The following is an 18,471-nucleotide window of genomic DNA, read 5'->3' as shown; positions in this document are numbered from 1 at the left end:
ATCTGCATGTATACCTGTATGCCAAAAGACAGCATCAGATCAGATGGTTGTGAGCCACCATGTGGCTGCTGGGAATTGAATTTAGGACCTTTAGAAGAGCAGTCAGTGCTCTTAACCACTGAGCCATCTCTCCACTCCCCGAGTTTGTTAATTTTTAATGCACTTGTTTTAAATCTTTTTCTACAATGCTCTATCATTCTAAGTTTCTTTTATATAAATTCTTATACATGTTGGGTTCATTGCCTTTCTTTGGTTGTAGTCAGGTTCACCGAGGCCTTTGTAACTTGCCGAGTGTTCATTTAACATAAGAAGCCTGCTCTACCCCTCCTTTCCTCCCTCCCTCCCTTTCTCGTTTCCTTCCTCTCTGGAAAGTAGTTTGTTGTTTTAAGAAACAAAAATCCAGTCTTCAAGCATAACAGGAGTATCATTAATAGTGTCATGGACTGGTGCTTGCCCATGGGATGAGTCTCAAGTTGGGCCAGTTATTGGTTGAACATTCTCTCCCGTCTCTGCATTTCTTGCAGACAGGATAAGTTTTGGGTCAAAAGTTTTGTTGGTGGGTTAGGGCCACTATTGCTCCACTGGGTTCCTGCCTGGCTACATGAAGTGGCCTTTTCATATCTCCAGTGCTGTGAGTCACAGCTAAGGACACCCCCATTGATTCTTGGTCCGTCTCTTCCTGGAGATGCCTCCACTCCATCAGTTGCAGATTTCCATTCATTCTCATGGCCATCTCCTCTGCCCTTCCCCACACCCCACTCTGAACCCCCCCACTCCCTTCCGGATCCTGTCTCACACCCAGTTCCCTCCCTCCATCTGCCTTCACGGCCATTCCATTCCCCTTTCCAAGTGAAACTCAAGCATCCTTCCTCGTTCCCTCCTTCCTGTCCAGCCTTCTTGGGTCTGTGGAGTGCAGCATGGGTATCCTGTATTTTGTGGCTAATATACACTTATCAGTGAGTACATACTATGCATGTTCTTTTACGACTGGGTTACCTCACTCAGGATGATAGTCTCAAGTTCTATTCTCTTGCCTGTAAAATTCATGATGTCTTTGCTTTTAATAGCTGAATAGTATTCCATTGTATAGATGTACCACATTTTCTTTATCCATTCTTTAGTCGAGGGATATCTAGGTTATTTCTGGCTATTGGATACTACAAAAAAGCTGCTATAAGCATAGCTAAGCCAGTGTCTTTGTGGAATGGTGGAGCATCTTTTGGGTGTATGGCTAGAAGTGGTTTCCTGGGACAGGAGTCTAGCATGGCTGTCCTCTGAGAGGGTCCACTCACCATCTGACTCAGACCAATTCAGACAACCACAGCCAAATAGTGGACAGAGCTTGGGGACCCTTGTGGAAGAGTAAGATAAAAGACTGTAGCCCAGAAGGGGATAAGAACTCCACAGGCTCTCTGGGGTTGGGGCACAGGAAGTCCAACAGAATCGCCTAATTTGGACCCTTTTGGCTCTCAGAGACTGAACCACCAACCAAAAAGCATACACAGGCTGGACCTAGGCCTCCCCACATGTATGTAGCAGATGTGCAGCTTGGTTTTCACGTTGATCCGGAACTAGAGTAGGGGCTATCCCCAAAGCTGTTCCCTATATGGGGGATGTGTTCTAGCTGGGCTGCCTTGTCTGGCCTCAGTGGGAGATGAAGTGTTTAGTGTCACAGAGACTTGATGTGCCAGGTTGCAGGGATACCCAGGGAGCCCCTACTGCTCAGAGGAGAAGGGGAAGGGGGATGGGGAAATTGGGGGAGGGGGCTGACCAGGAAGGGGGCAGTGAGCCGGATACAAAATGAATAAGTAAAAAAAAAATAAAAATGATAAACAAACAAACAATCCAGAAATCCCAGCCATTCAATTTCACTAATGAAGACTCAGGAGCCAGACACTGTGGTGAAAGCCTGCTAGCTCAGAGAGGCAGAGAAAGCACCCAGCTGGCCTACCTACTCCACTGATGTCCTAGAAGGAAAAAACTCCTCTTTCTCCATGCTGTCTTAAATACACTTTAACTCAAAGACCCCCCTTTCTGTTGAGTTATGTTCATCCCCTGTCAGCTTAGTTGCTTGCTCCACCTCTTAACGTTGACTTTATTTAGCTCTTGGATTAAAAGGATATGCCAGGGCCGAGCCATACTACAAACACTTGTCTGCAATACATAAGCTCTTGGATAAAAGTGTGTACCCGGCTGAGCCTCACCAACAAGGCTTTTTTTTTTTTTTTTTTTTTTTTTTTTTTTTTTTTTAGTAAATAACACAGTGTTAGGTTCATAGTATGATCAAATATCCTGCACCATTGGTTGTGTGATTGCTTCATCCCAGGACATCCCTGGACATCACTATGCCAGGACAAATTTCAGTGCCTCAGGGGAACATCATCATTTGGGACCAGGAGCTCATATGAAATGTATTTCTGGTGGTTGCTTTGCCAACATTTCTCTTTTCCTTTGTCACACGTGTGAGGTTTGTTTCTGGCTAGAGAACCTTTCAGCCTGTTATACAAGAGCTTAGCAGGTGGATCATTAACTCACTGTGTCAGCTTCCCTGCTGTGAATCAGAGCGCTGGCTCCTTATTCCTCCATTGGAGTTTCCCCTATGTGTCTGAAATTCTAGACTTCATTATCTCCTGGGTCCTGGTCTCTATGGTCTATAACTTTAGTTTTTAAAAATCTATTTTTTTTTTTTTTTTCGGAGGCTGGGGACCGAACCAGGGGCCTTGTGCTCGCTAGGCAGCGCTCTACCACTGAGCTAAACCCCCAGCCCCTCAAAAACTCTATTTTTTTAAAAGATTTGTTTATTTAATGTGTGAGTACATTCTAGCTGTCTTCAGACACACCAGAAGAGGGCATCTGATCCAGTTACAGTCAGTTGTGAGCCACCATGTGGTTGCTGGGATTTGAACTCAGGACCTCTGGAAGAGCAGTCAGTGCTCTTAACCACTGAGCCATCTCTCCAGCCCCTAAAAAACCTATTTTTCTTCTTCTTCTTTTTTTTTCTTCAAAAAACCTATTTTTAATGATGTTTCTTAAATGCTTTAACCTCCCTTCGAGCATATCATCCACCAGAGGTAGTGGAAAAGAAAGTTTATGGGGGAAGTGGACCTGTTTAGAAATGGTTCTTTGGAGCAACTCCTGTCTGTGTTGTCTGGAAATCAGCAGTTCAGTCACAGGTTAGCAGTGGAAGACACAAGACCAACAAACATTGCACAAGCACTGCTCTATAAGCAAGCTTAGCTCAGTCCCTGTCACTGCCTGTTGAGTCCTGTTTATACCCTTCAAACATCATGTGTCCTCCACATGTCATGCGTCAGCAGTGTGTCTGTCTCAGCTGACATCACTCTGCTAATCAGCCCAAGTCTGTGGAAATAGCAAGAAACAGCAGCACACCGCCAGAAGTTTTGTTTTTGTTTTTGTTTGGTGCATTTCTCTCTATGGAGTCCTGACAAATGTAGCTCAACTATGCAATGTAAGGCAGACCAGTACATGTGTGTACATGTGTGTTGTTAGCAAAGAATCCTCCATCACATGTCCTTTCACGTGCTGTCTTTAGCAGAACAACCTTTCTCTTGTGTCTGCTTCAGCACAATGTTCCTTCATGAATCTTTTACCTCTGTCCACTTTAACGAAACCTTCCTTTATGTGTTTGCCCCAGTAAAACACCTTCCAAGTTGACTTTCCAAAGAAACCTTAAGATTTTCACTTCAGTGGTCCCATGCACTAAGTGTCTTTCTATAACCAGGAATTTCCTCTTTGTTTCTTTCTACTTCTTGGTTTTTGTTATGCTTAAAATTTTAAAATTTATTTATCTTTTTTTTTGAGACAGGCTCTCACTATGTATCCCTGGCTGTTCTGGAACTTATTCTGTAGTTCAAGCTGGCCTCAAACTCAGAGATCTGCACCAGCCTCTCTGCCTGCTGTGTGCTGGAATTAAAGACAAGAAGCACTGGGCTAGTTTTTGGTTTTGTTTTATCTTTCTTTTCTTTTTTTCCTTTTGGTTTTTCAAGGCAGGCTATCTCTGGGTAGCTGTAGCTGTCCTGGAACTTGCTCTGTAGACCAGGCTAGCCTGGAACTTACAGAGATCTGCCTGCCTCTGCCTCCTAAGTCCTGAGATTAAAAATGTGTACCACTACTGCCTGGCTATTTTTAAAACTTTTTTTTTTTTGCCAAGCAACCAGAGCTTCCAGGGACTAAGCCACTACCCAAAGACTATACATGGACTGTCCCTGGACTCTGACCTCGTAGGTAGCAATGAATATCCTAGTAAGAGCACCAGTGGAAGGGGAAGCCCTGGGTCCTGCTAAGACTGAACCCCCCCAGTGAAGCGTGATTGTTGGGGGAGGGCGGCAATGGGGGGAGGGTGGGGAGGAACACCCATAGGAAGGGGGAGGGAAGGGGATGTTTGCCTGGAAACCGGAAAGGAATAACACTCAAAATGTACATAAGAAATACTCAAGTTAATAAAAAAAAAAAAAACTTTTTTTTATAAAAAGATTATACACACACACACACACACACACACACACACACACACACACACACACTACCTGCATGTACACCTGCATGCCAGAAGAGGGCGTCAGATCCCATTATAGATGTTTGTGAGCCACCATGTGGTTGCTGGGAATTGAGACTTCTGGAAGGGCAGTTAGTGCTCTAACTGCTGGGCCATCTCTCCAGACCCCTAGTTTCTTTCTTTCTTTCTTTCTTTCTTTCTTTCTTTCTTTCTTTCTTTCTTTCTTTCTTTCTTTCTTTCTTTCTTTCTTTCTTTCTTTCTTTTTTTAAAATGCATCCTGAGTGTCTTCTGAAGAAATATCATTATAGTTTTGAAACAGAACTAGGGACCTTTACCATTACTTTCACCTTGAATCAGGCCAATATTTAACAACGGTGTTCTCTAAAATCTTGTGGCTCATACTATGGGGGGTGGGGATCTGTGGAGGTTTCCTTTTAAACTAACTTTTCGAAATATTCAGATGTTTCTTTTCTTTTCTTAAAAATTATTTATTTTATTATTTATTATTAAAAGGTATGCATATGGGTGTTTTGTCTGCATGTATGGGTGTACATCTGTACACCAGAGAAGGGCATCAGACCCCATGAGACTACAGTTAAAGACAATTGTGAGCCACCACGGGAACTGAAGCAGGACCTGTGGAGAGCACCTAGTATTCTCAACCGCTAAGCTGTCTCATTAGCCCCTCAGATGTTTATTTCTTAAAAAATGACTTTATGTGTATGGGTATTTTGCCTGCTTGTATACAGGGAACTAAACCTAGGTCCTTGGTAAGAACAGTATGAACTCTTAACCATTGAGCTATCTTTCTATCCCTGGCTTTGAATATTAACACACACACACACACACACACACACACACACACACACACACACACACACACACACACACACACACACAGATTTAGCCACCTGCCAGATCAAATATAGACTATTCCTAACCTTCCAGAACGTCTTTGTGCCTTTTTCCTGTCAGTATCCATTTCCTCATCTCATTAGAAGTGACAACATCCTCTGATTTCTATTGCTACTGATTGGCTTCCTGTTTTTGATATTACACACATGGAATTACCACGGTATGTGTCTGGCTTCCTTTGTTGAATGTAATGGTTATTGCTTTTTTCCTTCTGGGTATGAAAACAATCATTTTATGTTAAAGTGTAGCATGCTACTGGATGATTAGATCACACTTAGCTTATAGGTCTATTTTATTTTCTTTTTGTTTTTTTTTTTATTCTTTTTTCTGAGACAGGGTCTCACTCTGTACACCTGGCTGTCCTGGACTCTGTAGACCATGCTGACCTCAAACTCACAGAGATCTACTTGCCACTGCCCCCTGAATTCTGGGATTAAAGGTATGCATCAGTATGCTGGGCTCCATTTTCTTTTCCTTTTTCAAATTTTATTTTTTATTTTATATGCATCACTGTTTTGCCTGTATGTATGTCTGTGTGAGGGTGTCAGATCTTGGATTACAGACAGTTGTGAGCTGCCATGTAGGTGCTAGGAATTGAACCTGGGTCCTCAGGAAGAATTAGTCAGTGCTCTTAAACGATGAGCTATCTTTCCAGCCCCTAGATCCATTTTCTTATTGACAGACATTTCAAAATATTTTTAGGGCTGCATAGTGGTGGTACATATCTTTTATCCTAGCACTTAGGAGACAGAGGCAGGTGGATCTCTGTGAGTTTGAGGCTAGCCTGGCCTACAGAACTTGTTCCAAGACAGCCAGGGCTGTTACAAAGAGAAACCCAGTCTCAAAAAACCATATATATACAAATATATATACAAACACATATATTTATTATTATATATTATATACATATGTAAAAATTCTTTGTGAATTTCATTGGTACAATGTACTTTGATCATATTCACCTCTCCACCAACCTCTGCAAGTCTGCCTTGTTCTACAACACCCCTTTTTCAAACTTTGTTTCCCCTTATAAAACAACCCATTGAGTCCAATTTGTGATGCTTATGTACATATAGGTATGGGGCAATTTACTGGATTGTGGTCAACCTATCAGGGGCTACATCCTTAAAGAAAACTGATCTTTCCTTCCATAGTGTTCATAGTGTCTCAGGGGTGGGAGCTCCTGACCCCCCTCCCACTCCCTGCTACAATGTAAACTGGTTCGGGGTTGTACAGGCTTTGTGCAGCAATCTTGTGGTACCCAGAGAACACTGCTTTGCTTTGGCCTTCCTTGACCTCTGGCTTTTAAAAGTCTTTCAGCCCCTTCTGAGATGGACCTTTAACAGAAAATGTCATCATCCAGTTTTCAATTATTCCAAAAGACTTTCTGCACCGTCTCCTGTATGTCTTTTGAGGTGCATGTTCATTCATGTCTCTCAGGAGGAAACCTAGGCGGGTGTTGAGTCATCTGAGTGTACGCTCTATCGGGGCAGTTATTTTTCCTAGAGTGAGCGTACCAACATGCATTCTCGCCTTTAGGCATTCTGGTGGTTTTGTAGTGCTGTCTAGTGGTTTTAATTTGCATTTTCCTGATGGATAGTGATGTTGATCACAGAGACATATTGGATTTTCAAATGTTGAGAACATCTTATTGCACACAGTCTTACAACATAACTTTGATGTTCATCCCACTGAGAGGTAGAGTCCATGTTCCCTCTCTGAATTTTTGTGATTATGGCAGAAATGATGACATGTTGCTTTTGAGATCAGGTCTCAAAAAGCATTTTCCTCCTCCTCCTCCTCCTCCTCCTCCTCCTCCTCCTCCTCCTCCTCCTCCTCCTCCTCCTCCTGTTCTTTGACATCTTGAGATCTGAGCATCCACATGAGCAGTTATAGTAACTTGAGGTCCTGGTAGGTCATACAAGAAGGACATGCAATAATCCAATGGTGGCTTACACTTGGAAGGGCTCTGTGGGTTCTAGGCTAGCCTGGTCTACCTAGCGAGTTCTAGGACATAGAGAGACCCTGTCTCAGAAAACAAGACAAAACAGAACAAAGGACATGTGGAGAGCTCTCGAGACTAAGTTAAGTAGGGAAATAATACCAGCCATTCCCCTGCTGCCCTGTCCTCCTCAGGCCCATCTCTAAGCACTATTTCATGAAATTAGGGAATAGGTTTACGCATGACCCAAGACTTGATCATTTTAAGCTAGTGGATCTCAGCTTGGGAAAGCCTTAGCCTCATGGTACATTTCACAATATCTGGAAACATTATTTTTGGTTGTTATACCTTGGGATGGGGAATGCTGCTGGTGTCTAGTGGACAGAAACTAGGGACGCTGGTAAACGACCCACATGACACAGGACAGCCCCACACAACAGGAAATTATCTGGGTCCTAGGGGCTGGAGTGATGGTTCAGTAGTTAAGAGCACTGGACAGTTTTAAGGAGGACCTATGTTCAATTTCCAGCACTCACATGGCAGCTCACAAACCTCTGTAACCCGGAGGATCTGACACCTTCACACAGACACACATGCACTTAAAACACTAGTGCACATAAAAGTAAATTATTTTAAAAAAGATAAATCATTTGGATCTCAAATGTCTGTTGCACGGATGTTGAGAAAATCTAGTTTAATTCACATAACCCACTAAATTTGTTACATAGCAACAGTAGGAGGAGCACACACACAGGCAGAGATGGAGTTATGAAAAAATGTAAATAGTTCAAAGGCATCTGGGAAGGTCAGGATGCTAGGCTAAAGGGCTGAGTACTCAGCTAACAGGGATGCTCTAACCATGCTACTGCATTATTCACGAATTCCACCAGGTACTGGACACAGACCCACGATGTGAACCTGTGATGCTGAGGACCAGATCTGGAGCTCTGAATGGCAGAAGCCAATTCTACCCTTGCTAGAAAGTGCATTCCGTGCATTTCCTGCTCCTTTCTGTTGCTCACTCTCGAGTCAGATGTTCGGTGGATGAGCCCTGGATTGTATGTGACATCTGCAAGTGAAACAAAGAGGGCCTTCTGACTTCTAGCAGAGAGGTAAGACTCAAGAGGGGTGTTCCGAAGATACAGAAGCTAGGATCTTTAGCAGAATCCCCTGACGGAGTAACAGTGTGACTGGCTTTATAGCAGTTTACTAGCTCTTTCATGAGTACATTCGGATCATGTTTATTAGTTTTTTTCTTTAAACTTAAGCAAATTGGTAGAGTACTTGCCTAGCATGCACAAGACTGTTCCATGCCCAGCATCACAAAACCAGTGTCTTCGTTACTTTTCTGTTGCTGTGATAAGACACTGTGACCAAGGTAACTTAAAGAAGAGAGTTTATTTGGGGCTTACAGTTTCAGAGGGTTGCTGTAGAATTCGCATCTTGATCAACAAGTACAAGGGGGTGGGGAGAGAGAGAAAGAGAGGGAGAGGCAGAACTATGAGTTTTGAAACTTTAAAGCCCACTTACAGTGACACACCTCCTCCAAAAGGGTGAACCTCCTTATCCTTCCCAACTGGGAAGTTAGTTCCACTAATTGGGGATCAATTTTCAAGTACGCGAACTTATGGGGACCATTCTCATTCAAACCATCACAGTTGGGAATGGTAATGCATGCCTGTAACTGGGGCATTCAGGGCAAAAAGATCAGAAATGCAAGGCCTTCTTGGCTACTGTGCGGGCTAGTCTTTTTTTTCTTTTCTTTCTTTTTATTTTTTTTCGGAGCTGGGGACCGAACCCAGGGCCTTGCGCTTGCTAGGCAAGTGCTCTACCACTGAGCTAAATCCCCAACCCCCACGGGCTAGTCTTAATGTCAACCTGACACATGAACTAGAGTCATCTGACAGGAAGGAACCTCAACTGAGAAAATGCCTCCACAAGATCTGGCTGTAAGGCATTTAAAAAAATTACTGAGCATGGGCCCAGCCCATGGTGGGTGGTGCCACCACTTGGCTGGTGGTCCTGGATTCTGCACGCTGAGTAAACCATGGAGAGCAAGCCAGTAAGCAGCACTCCTCCATGACCTCTGCATCCTGACTTCTTCAATGATGACCAGGGATGGGGGAGGTGTAAGACAAATAAACCCTTTCCTCTCCAGCTTGCTTTGGTCATGGTGTTTTGCCACAGAAAATTTGAGGCCAGCCTACCAGACAGTGTCTAAAACAAAATAGAAAACCTTCGACAAAATGATGCTGCTGTTATATATCTAGTGCCAGAGGCATTTACCTTAAGTGTGCTAGTATGTGCTTGCAATTCCGGCTACTCAGAAAGCTCAGAAAGGAACACTGTGAGTGTGAGGCCACACTGGGTAGCGTAGTGAGACACTGTCATCTTTTTATTTTTAAAGACAGGGTCTCACTATGTATACCTGGCTATCCTAGAACTATGTGGAACAGGCTGGCCTTGAATTCACAGACACTTTCCTGCCTCTGCCTTCTGAGTTTCAGGATTAAAGGAATGAGCCACCATGCCCAGCTCTTGTCACTTAACCAAAAAAAAAAAAATACAGTTTAAAAAGAAACTTTAGGACTGGCAAGGTGGTTTCAGTGGTTAAGAGCACTGGCTGGACACACACACATACACACACACACACACACACACACACACACACACACACACACGAGGCAAAAAAAAAAAAAAAAAGAGCACTGGCTGTTCTTCCAGAGGACCCGGGTTCAAATCTCAGCACCAGCAGCTGCATGGGTTCTATCGCCCTCTGCTGGCCTTGGCAGGCACTGCATGCACATGACACGCACACAGGCAAAAATCATTCATACACAATAAAACTGATAAACCTTTAAATAAGAGAAAAAGGATTTTAGTTTGGAGATTATAAACCAAGAGAAATAACTACCACAGTTTATCACACATAAATATTCACTGTGCCAATGTTATTAATTCCGAATATTGGCACTGTCTGTTTCAACAGCCTAAGAACCTGACAACTTGAATGTAAGTCCTGTGACCCAGATTTCAGAAAGTTGTTTTCTGATACACAAGCACGTATCAGACACACACACACACACACACATACACACACACAAATAAATATTTAAAAAGCTCCAATTATAGTGCTTACAACAGTGTAAAATTAGTATTTGCAGTCAAAAGCTTGTAAATTTTCTTTTTGGTTTGGTTTGTAAAGTTTTTTTAGAAGAGAAAAATGCAAGGAACTTAGTTTCTCTTTGTTTTTAATAGGCTTCATTTATCTCACAGCATGTGGAAGAGCTTGTCCAATAGGTGGCAGTACAGGATAGCAGATGGAAAGTTAGCCAGGCGGCGCCTTCAAGCCCTGCTTCTTCACAAACATTCGCCTGAATTTGCTGAAGCACAGTCCGTTGGGCCCTGCAGTGAGAGTTTTTGAGTTAGTAAGTGTCTTAGTCTGTTTGTGCTGCTATAACAAAATACCTGATAGTGGGTAATTCAAAGAGAAGAGAAGAAAAAACAAGGCCTAGTAAATGAACTGAGCAAAGGTCATAAGAACTCACAGAGACTAAACAGCAAGCACAGGGCCTACATGGGTCTGCACCAGGTCCTCTGTCTATATATTATGGCTTCCAGGGTTTTGGAAATTCCTAAGTGTGTGACTGAGTGGGGTTGGTGTGTGTGTGTGTGTGTGTGTGGGGGGGGGCGGAGCATGCATGTTAGAGGTCAGAAGACAACTTTATGGAATTGATTCTCCTCCATCACCTTTATGTGGGTTCTGGAGACGAAACTCAGGTTGCCAGCAAGTGCTTTTACCAATTTCCCTGCCACCCCCATCCCCTTTTTGAGACAGGATCGTGAACTTGTGATCTCCTTGCCTCAGCCTCCCAAGTGGTGAAATTATAGGCGCACACCACCATGCCTGGCCTTAATGTGAGTTTTCAAAGGAGCATATTCAAATCTTAACAGTAGGTTTGGGGGCAGGCCAATTTCCCAGGTGAAACCGATGTCATGAGGTGGGGGCACCCTTGAGAGCCACACTCCATGGAGAACATAAGCTGTCTCACTTTTCTCATTGAACCACCATGCATACTGCCGTACTTACCCCGAGTTTCTTTGGTTTGGAGACAGGATCTCTCTACATGGTCCTGGCTATCCCGGAACTCACTATATAGACCAGGCTGGCCTCCAATTTAGAGGTCTGTCTGCCTCTGCCTCCTGAGTGCTAGGATTAAAGGCACAAACCACCATGTCTGACATACCGCTCTGGCTGGTTCTGTGTGTCAACTTGACACAAGTTAGAACCATCAGAGCAGAAAGAGCCTCAGTTGAGGAAATGCCTCTATGAGACCCGACTGTTAGGCATTTTCTCAATTATTGATCAATGAGGGAGGGCCCAGCCTGGTGGGTGGTGCCTACCCGGGCTGGTGGTCAGTGCTTACCCGGGCTGGTGGTCTTGGATTCTATAAGAAAGCAGGCTGAGCAAGCCACGAGGAGCAAGCCAGTTAGCAGCACCCCTCTGTGACCTGTGCATCAGCTCCTGCCTCCAGGTTCCTGCCCTATTTGAGTTCCTGTTCTGACTTCCTTCAGTGATGAACAGTGATGTGGAAATGTAAGTCAGATAAACCCTTTCCTTTCCAACTTGCTTTTTGGTCATGGTGTTTTGTCACAGAAATAGAGACCCTAAGACACATACTCATCCTGTTTTGATAGAGCAGCTAGAACAGCCATAAGAGATTGGGGCACTGTTAAGGTTCCTTCAAAGCCTCACATTTTGAACACTTGCTCCTCAGTGGATGGCACTGTTTTGGAATTCTATGGACACTTCAGAGGTAGGACCCAGCTGGCAGGGTCATTAGAGGTGGGACTTTGCAGGTCATAGTCTTTCCCGGTTCTGCCCTGTGCTCTTGGCTACCTGGTCCTGGCCATGAAAACACCTTCTGTGATAGGCTTTTGCAATCATGTTGTAGTGGTTTGACTAAGAGTGTCCCTCACAGGTTCTTGTATTTGAATACTTTGTTACCAGTTGAGGGCACTGTTTGGGAGACATGGCATGTTATCAGGGCAGGCTTTGGGGATAAAAATCCTCACCTATTTCTAGTTTGCTTCCTCTGCTTCATTTTTTAAAAAAAGATTTATTTATTAAATAAAGGACTATTTATTTACTGTATATGAGTACACTGTAGCTGTCTTCAGACACACCAGAAGAGGGCATCAGATCTCATTACAGATGGTTGTGAGCCACCATGTGGTTGCTGGGAATCGAACTCAGAACCTCTGGAAGAGCAGTCAGTGCTTCTAACTGCTTAGTCATCTCTCCAGCCCATTCTTGAGGTTCAAATTGTAAGCCCTCACTCAGCATTCAGTTCCTGTCACCATGCCTGCTGCTTTTTGCCATACTTTCCCACCATGATATACTCCTAACTTCTGGAACCCTAAGCCCAAATAAACTCTTTCCTCCATAAGGTGCTTTAAGAGTCATGAGAGGAGGGTAGTGGTGGGGTCATCGGCTAATGGGGTGCAGTGCTCACTGGCATTTGTGTTGTTTATCTCTCAATCCCAAGCCTTTTCTCAATAGACTGACAGAAAAGCCAGTGATGGTGAAACTTAAGTAGGGCATGGAGTACAAGGGCTACATGGTCTCCATCGATGGCTACATGAACATGCAGCTCGCAAGACAGAAGAATATATAGATGGGGCGTTGTCTGGATATCTGGGTGATGTTCTAATAAGGTGTAATAATGTCCTCTACATCAGAGGTGTTTGAAGAGAAGGAGGAAGATGAGGAAATGAGAGAATAGCATCTTGGGGATTATATATGTACATTTATAAATTATATATTATAATCATATTAATGTATAAATAGTATTATATAATATTATAATAAAATATAGAAATATATATACATTTATAAATACATATACATTTCTATACAATAAAGGTTTGTTTTTTAAGAGTCATGATGTTTTATAACAGCCACAGAAAAGTAATTAAAACATCCCTCCTCACCACAATAGACTGAAATCTCTTGGAAACCATGAACCTAAATAACCCTCTCTCGTCTGTCAGATATTTTGGTCATAGCAACACAAAAATCAGTAACACGGACACTCTACATACAAATGTTTCTTCTAGCAATTTGATCGTCCATATCCTCTTCCATTTGAAGGAAGCAAATGAACAAGATGGAGGAGAGTCCCTTTTTTGCTCCTGCTTCCAGGAGGCACCCACAGGCCTCACAATGAGGCCCACTGCTGGGGAACATGGCCAATTACTTGTATCCTGCTGTCTTTGTTCCTTGTTGTATACTTCTTCTCTTACTGCAAACATATGGGAGTCTAGTCTGCCTTCCCCTCCTTTTAGGGGGACACATGGATTTTACTGGGAACTGGGGGAAGCCTTTAATAAATGCAGGCAAATCTCAGCAGTTTGTTTTCTCTCTGTCCTCTCAAATGTCCCACGTTTCCTCTCCTACGTGCATTCTTTCAGCTCACCTTGCCCCTGTTCCTACTTAACAGAGGTGAATGACGTTTATGCTCTGAGCAGGAAGAGCACGTAGTACTTGCGTGCTAAATCTCATCCCCTCTCAAGAACCAGGTTCTGGCAATGTCCCCTTTCTCCTGAATCACTGCTGTGCTCCTGTTTACTGGACCATTTCCGTCAGCTCATGGGAGTGTTTGCTATTGCTTCTGTGTTTAACAGTATGATCCTTTCTTTTGTTCGCCATCTCTGATTTTTCTGTTTTTATTCTGCCATGAGCCCTCATTACATTTTGCCCTGATTCCTCTGTCATAACTGCCCTAAACCACAGAAGACTCTCATACGTCTCTCACAGTCCATCCATACATCCGTCAGCAATCTTGGCTCCATCTTATCTTCAAGCTATAAACAGACTATGCCTTCTTACCAGGATATCCCTCTCTTCCTGTGCTTATCCAAGCCCGATCGCCTCTCACCTGGATCTCTGAAATACACTTCTTTCCTCCAATTTGTCTTGACTACCTGCATGCAGTTCATTCTCTTAGAATTTCCTTTACTTTTATTTGTGTGCACATATATGTGTGCATCTGTGGGAGAATGTGTAAGCCACGGTGCATGTGTGGAAGCCAGAGAACAATGCCCCAGGATTGAATTCAGGTCATCATTCTTGGTGGCAAGTGCCTTTACTCACGGAGCCCTCTTGAGGGCTCCTGAAGTCCCTTTTCCATATAGGGGAAAAAAAATTTGTAAAAATGTAAACCAAGGGGTTGGGAATTTAACTCAGTGGGAGAGCGCTTGCCTAGCAAGGGCAAGGCCCTGGGTTCGGTCCCCAGCTCAAAAAAAAAAAAAAAAAAAAAAAAAAGTAAGCCAAATAAGTCATGCCATTTCCTTATTTAAACTCTTCCCCAATTCATTCAGAATAACACTCCAGTCCTTGAGTTCAAGACAGCAAGACCCTCACACCTATAAGGGCTGTTGCTCAGTGGTACAGGGCTTGCTTGCCCAGTATAGGCAATGCCTTGGGTTTTAGCCTCGGCATCAGTATGGGAAACATCCTCAGAATGAAGTAAAGCCCTGTGCCATTGCCCCTGGAGTGTTACCTATCTTAGCAAGGTGCCTGGCATGTCTTCAACCCAAGGGCTGTCTCTGCTGGGATCTCCCCTTCGTGTGTTTATGTGGCTCTTGCTTGCTTTCTGAGAACTGCTTTCTCCAAACAGCACCTTTTCTGCCGACTTGGAGCACAATTACTCAAGGGGCTTGAGGACAAAGACACTGAGATGCTCACAAGAAGGGATTCTGCTGGAATGTCTCCAGATTTCAGCAGCAAGTTAGGAGAGACTGCCCAGCCTACCTAGCTTCAGGTTTCGGGCTAGCCACTGCCCTCCCTGCCCCCATGCACATCACATAAACCCTTCTCGCTCATCTTTTCTCTTCGCCCCCGCCCCCAATCCGTCATCCTCTCCTCCTTCCTTCCTCTTCCCTTCCTCTGCTTCTCCATTGGTGGTATCTCTCTGAAAACAAACAAACAAACAAACAAACAAACAAACAAACAAACCACCTTGAGTAACTCAGATTTGCCTGACCTGGATGTGTAATGCCCTTGGAGTGTTTGATAGAAAACAGCCTTTACTGAAAGCATTTTATTCTAGATATGATGGAATCTTATAGACTATTCTAGACATGATGGAGTGTTAAAGATGTGGCAGCAGTCCAGATCTCAGCGGGCTGTGGAGATTGCTCAGTGGTTAGGCTTCCACCACCATGCCCACCGTGCCTTACACTCCTGTGTGCCCACACATGCAAAAACACACACACTGGAAAATGGAAAAAGTAAAATACACCCCCCCAAAGACCCAGATGATTATCAGTATCCGTAATGTCCAGGAGGTACCTTGTGTAAAGACGTGGTCCAGGGCTACTTGATGAGCCCGTCTGTGTGCAGGGAAGTTTGCTTTTAGAGAATACCCTGGGCTGCTGACTGCAAACCCAAGTCAGGAATAAAGTCTAAATAACAGTAGGCCTACGTTGACCCCAGTGTCCATACTTTGTGACACCTGTCTACTTTTCTGTTTTTAGTCTTGGGGATATCAATGTTTTTTGTGTGTGTGTGTGTGTGTGTACTCTCGCTTATATAAGAGAGAGAGAGAGAGAGAGAGAGAGAGAGAGAGAGAGAGAGAGAGAGAGAGAGAGCTCATGTCTCCTAAAGACAACAGGAGGTCTAACTCTGTCACAGATAATCTCTAACTCCGTCACAGATTCTTGAAAACCTTTTAGATTGTCTCCTCTGAAACCTACCGTGTTGTCTCCTCTGACTCTTAGACACAAGACTGCCTGCTCTGCCTTAGCCTTTGAGGCCTGGGTCCTGGATGGAACAAAGGACAGACACATAAACACTCGTGCAATGAAGCTGGGATCATCAGGTCAGGTTCTCTAACTGCTAAGGCTACCCAGAGCCTCTTTATTAGATACAGCACATGGGGAGGGTTAGCAAATCTTGGTAGGGTGTCTTTATAGGGGAGCAGTCTCAGACTCTAGACATGGCCAGGAGGAAACTAGGGCTGCTAGTCTTTGTATCACCGGTCAATGTTTATAAACCCTCATACTCGGACGTCCACCAAAAGCTTTGCCCTCGCTCTCCAGCCTGGTTATATGTGCAGCAGTTTTGCCAATTTACCATAGGCCAGTTGGTCTTGGAGTCCTCAACATGCTGTGCTTATGTCAAAATATACATTTGCTCAGGACTTCACCCACTCGGGGTTTCCCTACACTGCCCTGTTTTCAGGATTTTCTCCAATAGAACTTAGGAGGCTGAAGCAGTGGTGGGTTCAAGGCCAGCCTGCATGCAGAGACTTTGGCAAAAAAGAAAGGAAGATGAGAAGAGAAGAAGAGAAAGACATAGCTGTTCCAAAGCACTGCATGTTTATTTATACCACATTGATCCCTGCCCCCTTTTTCTGGAATTATCTTTCCTGAGGTGGCTGGAGGTAACTGGATAATAGAGTCTAAAGCCCACACTTACCCTTTGACAAAACACTGCTGTGTATAGGTGTGTGTGTGTGTGTGTGTGTGTGTGTGCATTTCATGTACATGTGCCTTTACCTGCTGAGCCATCTCATCAGCCTGTCAGTACGCTTTAAATTTAAATCACAAAGTATGCTTCCCTAAACTAAGCCCAATTAGCATTGTTGGCTCTTGGAGGTAATTTTTACATAATAAAAATATCGGAGTTCACCACATAACTTAATCTGCCCTTAAACTTGCATTCCTCCTGACACACGTGCCCAGTTTTGATTATACACATGCTATACACCATGCCCAGCCGCAGTGTATATTTTTAAAAATCATTCATGTGTGTCTAAGTTTGTCATCTTCGGGGACAATGTCTTTTTGAAGACAGTACCTCACTGGCCTGTGGAGCTCTGCAGTCAGACTGGACAGGCTGGCAGTGAAGCTCAGGGATTGTTCTCTCTGCCACTTCAGAACTGGGATTCCAAGTGTGAGAGTATGCCCAGAAGATTTATTGTTATTATTTTAAAAAATTTAATGTATATGAATACACTATAGCTGTCCTCAGACACACCAGAAGAGGGCATCAGATCTCATTACAGATGGTTGTGAGCCACCATGTGGTTGCTGGGAATTGAACTCAGGACCTCTGGAAGAGCAGTCAGTGCTCTTAACCACTGAGCCATCCCTCCAGCTCCAGTCTTTTTTTTTTTTAATGTGGGTTCTGAGGACCTACGGACTGACCTGCCTCTCAGTCACTTGCAGTATATGTTTAAAAGGGCAATTCTATAAGCGAACTTCCCTGTAATTTCTAGAAAATCAAGATGGCAGTCACCACACGCTCGGGAGGAAAAGGCCCTCGAAATTTCCAACTATCGGAAGAGCTGAAAGAGGGCCAGAAAGGAGTAGGCGACAGCAGAGTTGGCTGGGGTCTGGAGGATGATGAGGACATGACACAAGTTGGACAGGCATGATAATTGGGCCTCCATGAACAATTTATGAAAACTGAACATACAGCCTTAAAATAGAATGTGGACCTAAGTACCCAGAAGCACCCCTCCCCCATCCCCACCCCTCATCCTCCCACCCTCCTCTGCCCCAACCCCCCCATCGTCCTACCCCACCCCACCCCCATCTGTAAGATTTGTAACAGGAGTCAATATGAGCGGCGTGAGCAGTTCGGATGGAGTGGTGGATCCAAGAACTACAGCAGTGCTGGCACAGGGTCAGAATTCCCACAGCATTGAGGTCATCCTGCAGGAACTGCGACGCTTGATGATGTCAAAAGAGAGCATGAAGGTGCCACAGACACCAGGACAGTGTTAACAACAATTAGTCACAAAGGCCCTGCCCCCCCCCCATCCAACCCAAGTCTTCATTTTCCACAGTAGTGAATTTTCTAGATCCATCTGTAGACCTCAAAGTACTAGAGAGGTAGCCCCACTCAGACTTCACCCTGAGACACTGCTCTGATACTAACTTCTTGTCCATTTGAAATACCTATGTTGTGCTGTGTAACATCATCTGCCAAGTTTAGTAACTGCTGTCTGCCTGGTTGAACTTCCGGGATCAAGAAGGTGTGTTGAAATGGGTTTCCTTTGGGAGGTAGGCACAGCTAATGTATCTA

The 18,471-nt window shown here is 44.1% G+C and overlaps 2 pseudogenes; both read left to right on the top strand.

Moving 5' to 3' along the window:
* The first annotated feature begins 12,871 nt into the window (after positions 1-12,871).
* LOC116887899 lies at positions 12,872-13,159 on the top strand (annotated as a pseudogene).
* A 4,509-nt stretch (positions 13,160-17,668) lies between these two features.
* On the top strand, positions 17,669-18,170 carry LOC116889159 (annotated as a pseudogene).
* The last annotated feature ends 301 nt before the right edge of the window (positions 18,171-18,471 follow it).

Source organism: Rattus rattus, chromosome X (assembly GCF_011064425.1).
Source record: "Rattus rattus isolate New Zealand chromosome X, Rrattus_CSIRO_v1, whole genome shotgun sequence".
NCBI classification, from domain to species: Eukaryota; Metazoa; Chordata; class Mammalia; order Rodentia; family Muridae; genus Rattus; species Rattus rattus.
Note: the sequence above shows the minus strand (reverse complement) of the source record. Positions and strands in the feature narration are given on the sequence as shown.